Below are 10,635 nucleotides of genomic sequence, written 5' to 3'. Positions count from 1 at the left end.
GTTGAATAAATGTAGTTAACAGGGTAAAGTGATTCTACCTTTACATACCCATTGTGTATTACTGGTTGTGTTTGTTAAACTTAAATTATTATTACAATTTTGGGATATTTTATCTTTGTTCTACTTAAGATGAATTACTAGCCCCAAAATGGTAATGATAAAAATGCAACCACAGAACTCAGAAAAAGCAATACAGAAGTTTGTTGTGAATACAATCGTGCAAGTACAAATAAATCAGCAAGTATGAGTTTGTCACACAGGTATCTGAAAACAGGTTTGAGTTGGAACTTAGTGGCTCAGTAATCCATTTGTCTTTAATTTCCAGTATGATCTCTTTGAGTAATTGGTTTTAACAAATTAATGTAATGATGTTATCAAGGTTTTCATTCAATTTTTATAGAAACACAGTGGCAATTCTAATAAAATATATATTTTTGATATTTTCTCTGAATGTGTTATGATTTTTCAGCTTAGGATAGAAAATTAAAGAAAATCAAAGAGGCAGTCTTCAAAGGTTATGCCCTTATACAGCAAAGATAAGTACGTGCAATGTTACTGCCAAGACATTTATAATGTCAAACACAACAATAGTACTAAATTGTGTGTTATATAAGAAAACGCAATGTGTGTTTACTAACAATTCTTTCTCAAATGATACTATTCAACATTTCACAATATGAATTACACAGTATGAAAGAGCAATTGCCATTATTTGGACTTGGTGGTAGGTATTTCACCTTACGATTTAATAAATCCTCTGATGTGCAGAACATGAATCGGCTCTTGCTATGTTTGTTTTTAGAAATAAAGTACACAGTTTTAATTTATCATTGAAACCATCGTAGGTGAGAAGATTTTATTTTTTAACCATGTTAGGTATTATTTGAGCTGTAGAACTTCTAGAAAGAAGTGCTTTAGGAACAGTGCTGATAGAGCATCAGCTGTGTATAAAGCAAGCAAGACGAGCCATCCCTAAGCAAACAGAAGGTAGAACTAACTGCCAGTTCACACACCCTTGGATTATTCAATAAAACAGTGGGTGATCACTTGCACAACTCATCTGGATTCAGTGTTAAAGGAATATTTAAATATTTTGATACAATCAAATTATGGTCACAGATTATGTACCCACAACACATGGTGTCCACCACAAGAAACAGTGAAAACAGGATGTAAGTGTTCACCTCAATAGGCTATATCTGCCCATGTTCATCTTGATACACTATGTCTGTCCGTGTTCAGCTCCATATACTACGTCTCTTCTTGTTCACCTGGATACATTATGTCTGTGCATGTTCAAGTTGATGCACTGTGTGTCTGTCCATGTTCACTTTGATGCACTGTCTGTACATGTTCACCTTGATATACTGTGTCTGTCCATGTTCACTTTGATGCACTATGTCTGTTCATGTTCACCTTGATACACTATGTCTGTCCATGTTCACCTTGATACACTGTGTCTGTCCATGTTCACCTTGATACACTGTGTCTGTCCATGTTCACCTTGATGCACTGTGTCTGTCCATGTTCACCTTGATGCACTGTGTCTGTCCACGTTCATCTTGATGCACTATGTCTGTTCATGTTCACCTTGATATACTATGTCTGTTCATGTTCACCTTGATATACTATGTCTGTTCATGTTCACCTTGATACACTATGTCTGTCCATGTTCACCTTGATACACTGTGTCTGTCCATGTTCACTTTGATGCACTATGTCTGTTCATGTTCCCCCTGATACACTATGTCTGTCCATGTTCACCTTGACTCACTATGTCTGTGAAGTGCCCACATATTATTGGTTAAGACCAGTTAATAATATTTCTTTGAGTTCAAGTGGCTTATTTTAAGGACCTGTCTCCCTGATCAGTGTCAGAGAGGCTAAATACCCATTTAGCTTATAAAATATTTCCTATGAAGAAAACCCAAATGTGCAATGTCTTTTTTATTATGATATGTTTCTGTTTAGATACAAAGGAACACAGAAAATGGTATTGTATAAGAAATCTCTCCACAGGTCCATTTACTTTCTGAGCATTTAAACTACATGAAAAAGCCTTCAAATACTTGACGTCATGTCTGAAAATATAAAATTGTAAATTAGGTAAATCTAATATAGTAGTAACAAGAAATGCAAAAAGCACATGAGAAATCTAATCTAGAGTTCAAGTTGTCACACATTTCATATAATTGGTAAATATTATTTAAATATCAACTCTTAACTAATAGAAGTCAATTACTGTAATCAATTTTAATACACCAAATATTTATAACTGAAGATATATATATATAGGCCAGGCACAGTGGTTCACACCTGTAATCACAGCACTCTGGGAGCCAAGGTGGGCGGATCACTTGAGGTAAGGACTTCCACACCAGCCTGGCCAATATGGTGAAACCCCATCTCTACTAAAAATACAAAAAATAGACCAGGCGCCGTGGCTCACGCCTGTAATCCCAGCACTTTGGAAGGCCGAGGTGGCAGATCACTTGAGGCCAGGAATTCGAGACCAGCCTGGTCAACACGGTGAAACCCCGTCTCCACTAAAAATACAAAAATTAGCTGGGCGTGGTCGCGCTTGCCCGTAATTCCAGCTACTCAGGAGGCTGAGTCAGCAGAATCGCTTGAACCCGGGAAGGGGAGGTTGCAGTGAGCGGAGATGGCCCCACCGTACTCCATCTTGGGTGACAGAGTGAGACTCCATCTCAAAAAAAAAAAAAAAGCCAGGCATGGTGGTGGGCGCCTATAATCCCAGCTACTTAAGAGCCTGAGGCACGAGAATAGCTTTAACTCGAGAGGTAGAGGTTGCAGTGAGCTGAGATAGCACCACTGCACTCCAGGCTGGGCGATACAGACTCAGTCTCAAAAAAAAAAAAAAAAAAAAGAGGGATATAAAGGATTTTTTGCTAAAATTTTTGATCTTACGTATTATGAATGCCCAGTAAGTTGTTCCTGAAAATATTAGTAACTAAGTGAATAAGCTAATCATAAATTATCATAAATTATCTGGCCAGTGTTTTACAGCATGAAAACTAGCCCTTTTTAGAAGAAGCAGCCTGAAAACGAAATGACAATAAATAAAAGTGTAAAAATTTTAGACTATTCATGTCAACTCTGACATGAGTAGGCATGAGTAGCAATAATGATCATCTGCTCAAAGCAAGTAAAGTGTTTTATTTTCTGATTTAAATGACTAAAACCCTAGTCAATCCTTTGTCATCTGTAGATGACAAAGAACCTTAAACATCAAATATGCCTGATAACATAATAGTACATCCTAATGTCTCAGGTGACACAAAATCAAATAACCTGTTTTTCAGATGTAAAGAAGCTGCCATGTTACATTTTCTTGTCTAGTAAGCAACCTCAAATATTACAATTTTTATTTGTCAATTTAAAAAAAGTTTAAAAAACAAACATGAAAAAATCTGAACGTAAAAAGGGATGTCATATTTATACATACTGTTACTTAAATAGTCCTATCTTAAGTGAAAACATTTACCCTCACATCCTGATAACACAAATAAATAGAGAGGTGAAAATGCGTAGTATGCTAGCTATCATTATTTTCACCTATTTATTTGTGTTATCCAGATGTGAGGGTAAATGTTTTAAGACAGGACTATTTAAGTAACAGTATGTATAAAAGTGCGCTTTTGTTTAGGTTTTATTTATTATTTTACTTTTACAACAAACTTTGGGAAAATAATCATTATGCTAACTGCGTTGGCAATTAAGGAAACTGAGATGCATATATGCCATGCAGCTAGAGGATACGACAGCTACAATTCAAACTGAGAATACCTGACTTTATATTCACTGCTCTTAACACTTAGCTCTACTCTCAAATAGAATTTTGGTTTCTATAAGGAAGCACTGTGAATGATTTTTGTAAATTGTCTCAATGATTGATTCAAATATCTGATTTAAACTTAATTTTCCTATTGAGAAACTAATTTTTGATTATCACTATGGAATATTGATGTAACAATTAATAGAGAGGTCTCTTCAAGGAGCCCAGAGCTTAGAGCAACATCTTGGTGCAAATGTCAAAAATAAGCATATCTGCCAACAAAAACACAAACATCAGAGAAAAAATAGATTAATGGGACCTCATTAAATTTAAAATGTTTATGTTTCAAAGGACAACATATATATATATATTGAAAGTAGGTGAAAGTCATAATGATTTTACTGAGGTGCAGTTTTATATACATTGGCTTACTTAACCATTACCTAATATTCTGGTACACTGGTGTTATGACTACTGTTAAAGGGAAAGAAAAAGAGGAAAAAGAAGGGGTCACACTCACCATTATAAGAAATTTGCATAACTGATTTGACTTTCTTTCGCCAAAAAAAGTGAAAATAAGTACCTTTATTACTCCTATATGATAACTGAGAAAACCAGAAGTCAGAAATACTAAACAATTTGCTCCAGGTTAATTTTCTGATAGGGTGGAATCATGGCAGTTAGTAAATCAATTGTAACTTCTCAACCATTGCTCTTGAATTTCGTACTTACACCATTACATTCATTTAATTTTGTTTTTTACTGTGGAAATGACATTTTAAATGGAAAGAAAATTGTCTTTATAGAAATAACTTTTATCAGTGTAATAAAATATTATTATAAGCAGCTATACTTCTTTTTAATTCTTTTACCTTTTGCTCACTTAGTCAATAGATATGTGTTGAAGATTCTGTTTTGGCTGTTGCCTGGTCATTAAGGCTGTAAGGTACTGAGTCCAGAAACCCCTAATTGGGTGGAGTTGGTGGGAAAAAAATGTTAATGACATAACCACACTATTAGAGATGAAAGGTGCTGCGATAGGGAATCACCAGGAAGAAAATAAGGTTGTCAGATGGAGAAATCCAATTGAGACCTTCCTCTGCTTCATACCCTCCCTAGGCTCCCCATCACTCTCCTGCAAGCTTTGCTCACAGCCTGTCCTGGTGGTCTTGCTCACCATATCCAAAACCTACGACTATGGAGCTTTCTCTCTGTCTCTGTGTCTCTCTCTTAGTAGTTTTATTAGAGAAAATAATTCCCATCCCATAACATTTACCCATTTAAAGTGTACAATTTACAGACACAAAAATGTGTATGCAATCTAGTAAGTGCGATATGTTAGCCATGATTATTATAACCTCTATATTTATTTGTATAATTTAGATGTAAGCATAGTGTTTCATTTAAATTTAAGTTACAAAAGATTAAGCAATAATACTTGCACAGTTGTGCAATTATCACTGCAGTCAATTTTAGAACATTTTCATCACCCCTAAAAGAAAACATGTACTCACCAGCAGTTGCCTCCTTTTTTCTCAACCTCACCCCACCAGTCCTAGCAAAGCAGCCATCTGCTTACTATCTCTAAGAATGTGCCTATTCTGAACATTTCATGCAAATAGAATCGTACATTATGTGGTCCTTTGTGGCTGACTTTGTCTGTTTAGCACAATGTTCTCAAAATTAATCTATATTATAGGAAGCATCAGTACTTTGTTCCTTCTTATGATTGATATTTTATTATTCATATACACACACGACATATCTGTTTATACATTCCTGTGATGATGGATATATATTCTTTCCCACATTTTGGGTTACAGGAAATAATGCCGCTATGAACATTAGTGTACAAGTATGTGTGTGGACATATGCCTTCATTTCTCTATAGCAGCAGTCCCTAACCTTTTTGGCACCGGGGACCGGTTTTGCGGAAGACAATTTTCCACAGATGGAACTATTCCACCTCAGATCATCAGGCGTTAGTCGGATTCTCATAAGGAGCACACAACCTACATCCCTCCCCTGCGCATTTCAAATCAGGGTTCCTGCTCCTATGAGAATCTAATGCCGCTGCTGATCTGACAGGAGGCGGAGCTCAGGCAGTAAGGCTCCCAGCCACTCATCCCCTGCTGTGCGGCCGGGTTCCTAACAGACCACAGACAGATAGCGGTTTGCAGCCGGGAGGATAGGGACTCTTGCTTACGGTGTATATCTAGACGTGAACTTGCCGGCTAATCGAGTAAGTCTATGTTTTATCTTTTGAGGAATTACCCCACTGTGCTTTAAAGTGACTGCACCATTTTACATTTCCTCCTGCGGTGTATATAAAAGTTTAATTTCTTCACAATATACTAACATTTGTAATTATCTGTATTTTTAAAATTACAGCTATCCCAGTGAGTGTGAAGTGATAGCTCATGGGGCCCTGCCCTGCCAGTGAGTGTGAAGTGATAGCTCATGGGGCCCTGCCCTGCCCTGCGCCGCCTTGCCCCTGCCCTGCCCTGCCCTGCCCTGCGTCGCCTTACCCCTGCCCTGCCCTGCGCCGCCTTGCCCCTGCCCTGCCCTGCCCTGCCCTGCGTCGCCTTACCCCTGCCCTGCCCTGCGCCACCTTGCCCCTGCCCTGCCCTACCCTGCCCTGCCCTGCCGTGCGCCGCCTTGCCCCTGCCCTGCCCTGCCCTGCCCTGCCATGCGCCGCCTTGCCCCTGCCCTGCCGTCTCCTTTCCTTTCCTTTCTTTGACGGAGTCTCGCTCTCTCCCCCAGGCTGGGGTGCAGTGGCGCAATCTCGGCTCACTGCAAGCTCCGCCTCCCGAGTTCCCGCCATTCTTATGCCTCACTCTCCGGAGTAGCTGGGACTACAGGCGCCCGCCACCACTCCCGGGTAATTTTTTGTATTTTTTTTGGTAGACACGGGGTTTCACCGTGTTAGCCAGGATGGTCTCCATCTGCTGACCTCGTAATCCGTCAGCCTCGGCCTCCCAAAGTGCTGGGATTACAGGCCTGAGCCGCGGCACCCAGCCGGGTTTGATTTTCATGTCCCAGGTTGACCAATAATGTTCACCATATTTTCACATGCTTTTTGGATATTTGCAAGTCTTCTTTTTGAGTATTGTTTATTCAGCTTGTTTGACCATTTTTAATTGAGGTATTTGTCTTTTCACTATTGAGTTGCAAGATTTGTTCTACATGATCTAGATAAAAGTCTTGTGTCAAGCATATGACTTGAAAAATTAGTTTATTATGTAGATTGCTTTTTTCACTTTATCATGTTATCCTTTGAAGCATACACATTTTAAATTTAATGAGGTCCAATTGATCTATTTTCTCTTTGATGTTTGTGTATACTCTACCCAGCTCAGGTACTTCTTTATAGAAGTGTGAGAATGAACTAATACATACATAAAATACAAGAGTAAATGGTAGATAAAATATGAAAGATTATTATATGTCTGTGTGTGTGTGTGTGTGTGTGTATTTTCAAAGATCTGACAGGCAATGGAAAGGAAAAAAAGAACTGTTGATAGCATTTTTCCCGCCAGGTGCGGTGGCTCACGCCTGTAATCCCAGCACTTTGGGAGGCCCAGGCGGGCGGATCACGAGGTCAGGAGATCGTCCTGGCTAACACGGTGAAACCCCGTCTCTACTACAAATACAAAAAAAACAAAGAAACAATAACAACAACAACAACAACAAACAGAAAAAAATTAGCCAGGCGTGGTGTCATGTGCCTGTAATCCCAGCTACTCGGGAGGATGAGGCAGAAGAATCGCTTGAACCCGGGAGGCGGTGGTTGCAGTGAGCCGAGATGGCGCCATTGTACTCTAGCCTGAGCAACGGAGTGAGACTCTGTCTCCACAAAAAAAAAAGAGAAGAAAAAAAAAAAAGAAAGAAAAGAAAGTATGTATTTTTCCCTGTATTATGAACCTCTAAGACATTTTCTAATTTGTAGGAACTTCTGGTTTAAAACTCTGAACATAATCAGGATTATGTTAGGATTCACCTAAAAATATTGTACCAGCAGCAGAAACATCATAACTATGTTTGTTACCACTTTCATTTAAGTTTTGGTAGATCCAAACATTCCAAATAGAAGAGTTTTAACAATTAGGTGTTTTGGTATATGAGCACAAACACATGATTACCTTAATTAAGTGTGTGACTAACTTTAGCTCTATAACTGCTAAAGTATTTATTTTATGTAATCAAAGATAATCATTATTATTTTGAAAGTTATTGCTGTTTGACTCTATGTACTACCATATATTAAGACTACATTCTATAACAATGAGGAAGAAATATTGGTATGAGGGTGCCAAAATATTATTTACATATTATTTATGTCAACCATTCAAATACAACCTTTACCTATAATTCATTTATGATTTCTATTTTACTGTTGAGGTGCCCAAATCTTTGAGTGATTAGATGGAATCCCAAAGGCAAGGGATAAATGTATTAAATAATAGTTATGTATTTTTACCAAGACCTCATAAACTTTGCTAAATTATTTAACTCCTGCATGTTATAAACAAGATACACAGACATATACACTGTACAGCTTTTACCCTCAATACATAAGAAGTGATACATTCTTCTCTTGAATAAATAAAATGTATTCTAATTTTATAAAGTTGAATTTTTAATGTAATGTACACTCAGTAATTCTAATTCAGCTTTAGATGTTTTATCTGTATTCAAATTTCCTGCTGTTTAAAATATTTTGTCTATAACAAAAGTGTTTTATAAAAGATGTGGGAAGGTTGTCAGAATCACAATGGAGTCATTACTATTAGAAGGAAAAACAAAAATTGACAAGTAGAATCAGGGAAGGCTATGAAGAGAGGGCTCTCACGCTTGTATGCCTGAAAATAAAAAAAACTGTCACAAAAATCACAACCTTGCACAAAGATCACAGCAACCTTAGACATAACAGCGCTTCTGCAAGGACATCTACCCACCAACTGCCTGTCCAACCCTGGGCTGGCATCACCCTCATTAATGATCTTTGTCACCAAGGATAATTATTTCAAAACAATTATGTAATTCTCTATTTTTTCCTTTAAAAACCTTTGTCTTCTTTTAGCTCCCTGAATATGCACATGTATTCCCGTTTCAATGTCCCATGCCTGAATAAACATCATTTTCTATTAGCTTCTTTCTGTTAGTTATTTAGGTGGACAGATGCTTCATATTGCATAAAAACAAATAAGCCAAAGTTTCATATCACTTGTAACATGATCTCTTTTAGAAATATTTTAACATCTTTTTGTATTTTATTTTTAAGCTGTATATTTTTTCAATATTTGAGATGTTAAGGTTTTTAAAAATATGTGTTGAGCAGATATTTTGCTTGACCTCATCAACATTTCACCAAAAATAAAACTAAGCATTATGAACAAAGCAGAAACTTGGTATGTTCACCAGGATAATTAAACATATCATAGATAAAATAGCTCTTACAAGAATAAAATAAAGAAAATGAATGTCACATAACCTTTTTTTTTATTTCTTCTGTTGATGTAGGTAGACAAAAATAAAACAGTGTGGAGAACAAAAAGAACCTCTCAATAAATTACTCTAAATCCTAAGTTAATGTGTATTTTACACATTGGATTCATGTTCTATTACTACATAACAAATTACCACAAATGTGATGCCTTACAACAATGTCCATTTATTAGCTCACAGTTCTGTAGGTCAAACTCCATGCAGGTTCCAATGTGCTTAGGAACTCAGAAGGCCATATTCAAGCTGTTGGATGGGTTGGGCTCCTACCTGATAACTTTGGAGAATAATCTTTTTTGGGCTCCTTCAAACTGTTGGCAGAATTCAGTTGGGTATGTCTGTACTGAGATTGATGTTACTATTATTTCCTTGCTGGCTTTTGACCAGGTGTTGTTCACAGATCCTAAAAGATGCTCTCTGATCTTTGCCTAGGCTTCATCCATCTTCAAACTCAGTAATGGCCCATGGAATGCTTCTCATGCCTCAAATCTCTTTGTCTTCCCATTCTGCTACCTGACTGTAAAGTGCTCACATGAACTGTGCCACAATACACATATCAAAGACTTGGAACCAACCCAAATGCCCATCAATCATAGACTGGATAAAGAAAATATGGCACATATACACCAAGAAATACTATGCAGCCATAAAAAAGGATGAGTTAATGTCCTTTGCAGGGACATGGATGAAGCTGGAAACCATAATTCTCAGCCAACTAACACAAGAACAGAAAACCAAACACCACATATTCTCACTCAAAGGTGGGAGTTGAACAATCAGAGCACATGGACACAGGGAGGGGAACATCACAAACCAGGGCCTGTCGGGGGGTGGGGGGCTAGGGGAGGGATAGCATTAGGAGAAATACCTAATGTATGTGAAGGGTTGATAGGTGCAGCAAACCAGCATGGCACGTGTATACCTATGTAACAAAACTGCACGTATTATACATGTACCCCAGAACTTAAAGTATGATAAAAAGGAGATTAAAATATATATATGTACAAAAAATGTGCTCACATGATTACGTTTGGTAACATAATCACAAGAGTGACATCTCAGCATGTTCACAATTCCAATCCATACTCAAAGTGGAGAGAGTTGTGCAAGAGCAAACTTCATTGAGGGCCATTCTTATTTATTTATTTGTTTATTTATTTATTTTTGAGATGGAGTTTCTCTCTTGTTGCCCAGGCTGGAATGCATTGGGCGATCTTGGCTCGCTGCAACCTCTGACTCCCGGGTTCAAGCGATTCTCCTGCCTCAGCCTCCCGAGTAGCTGGGATTACAGGCATGCACCACTATGCCTGGCTAATTTTGTATTTTTAGTAGAG

At 37.7% G+C, this 10,635-nt stretch overlaps 1 long non-coding RNA gene across 1 annotated transcript; it reads left to right on the top strand.

Annotated features, from left to right (window-relative positions):
- The first annotated feature begins 5,856 nt into the window (after positions 1-5,856).
- Positions 5,857-10,372, top strand: LOC134738075 (uncharacterized). The gene is made up of 5 exons (XR_010123605.1): positions 5,857-6,038; positions 6,188-6,235; positions 6,560-6,677; positions 7,336-7,693; positions 9,734-10,372. It is a non-coding gene; the product is annotated as an uncharacterized LOC134738075 (long non-coding RNA).
- Positions 10,373-10,635: the final 263 nt, after the last annotated feature.

Source organism: Pongo pygmaeus, chromosome 14 (genome assembly GCF_028885625.2).
Source record: "Pongo pygmaeus isolate AG05252 chromosome 14, NHGRI_mPonPyg2-v2.0_pri, whole genome shotgun sequence".
Lineage (NCBI taxonomy): Eukaryota > Metazoa > Chordata > Mammalia > Primates > Hominidae > Pongo > Pongo pygmaeus.
The sequence above is the reverse complement of the archived record's forward strand: the minus strand, read 5'-3'. Positions and strand labels throughout refer to the sequence as shown.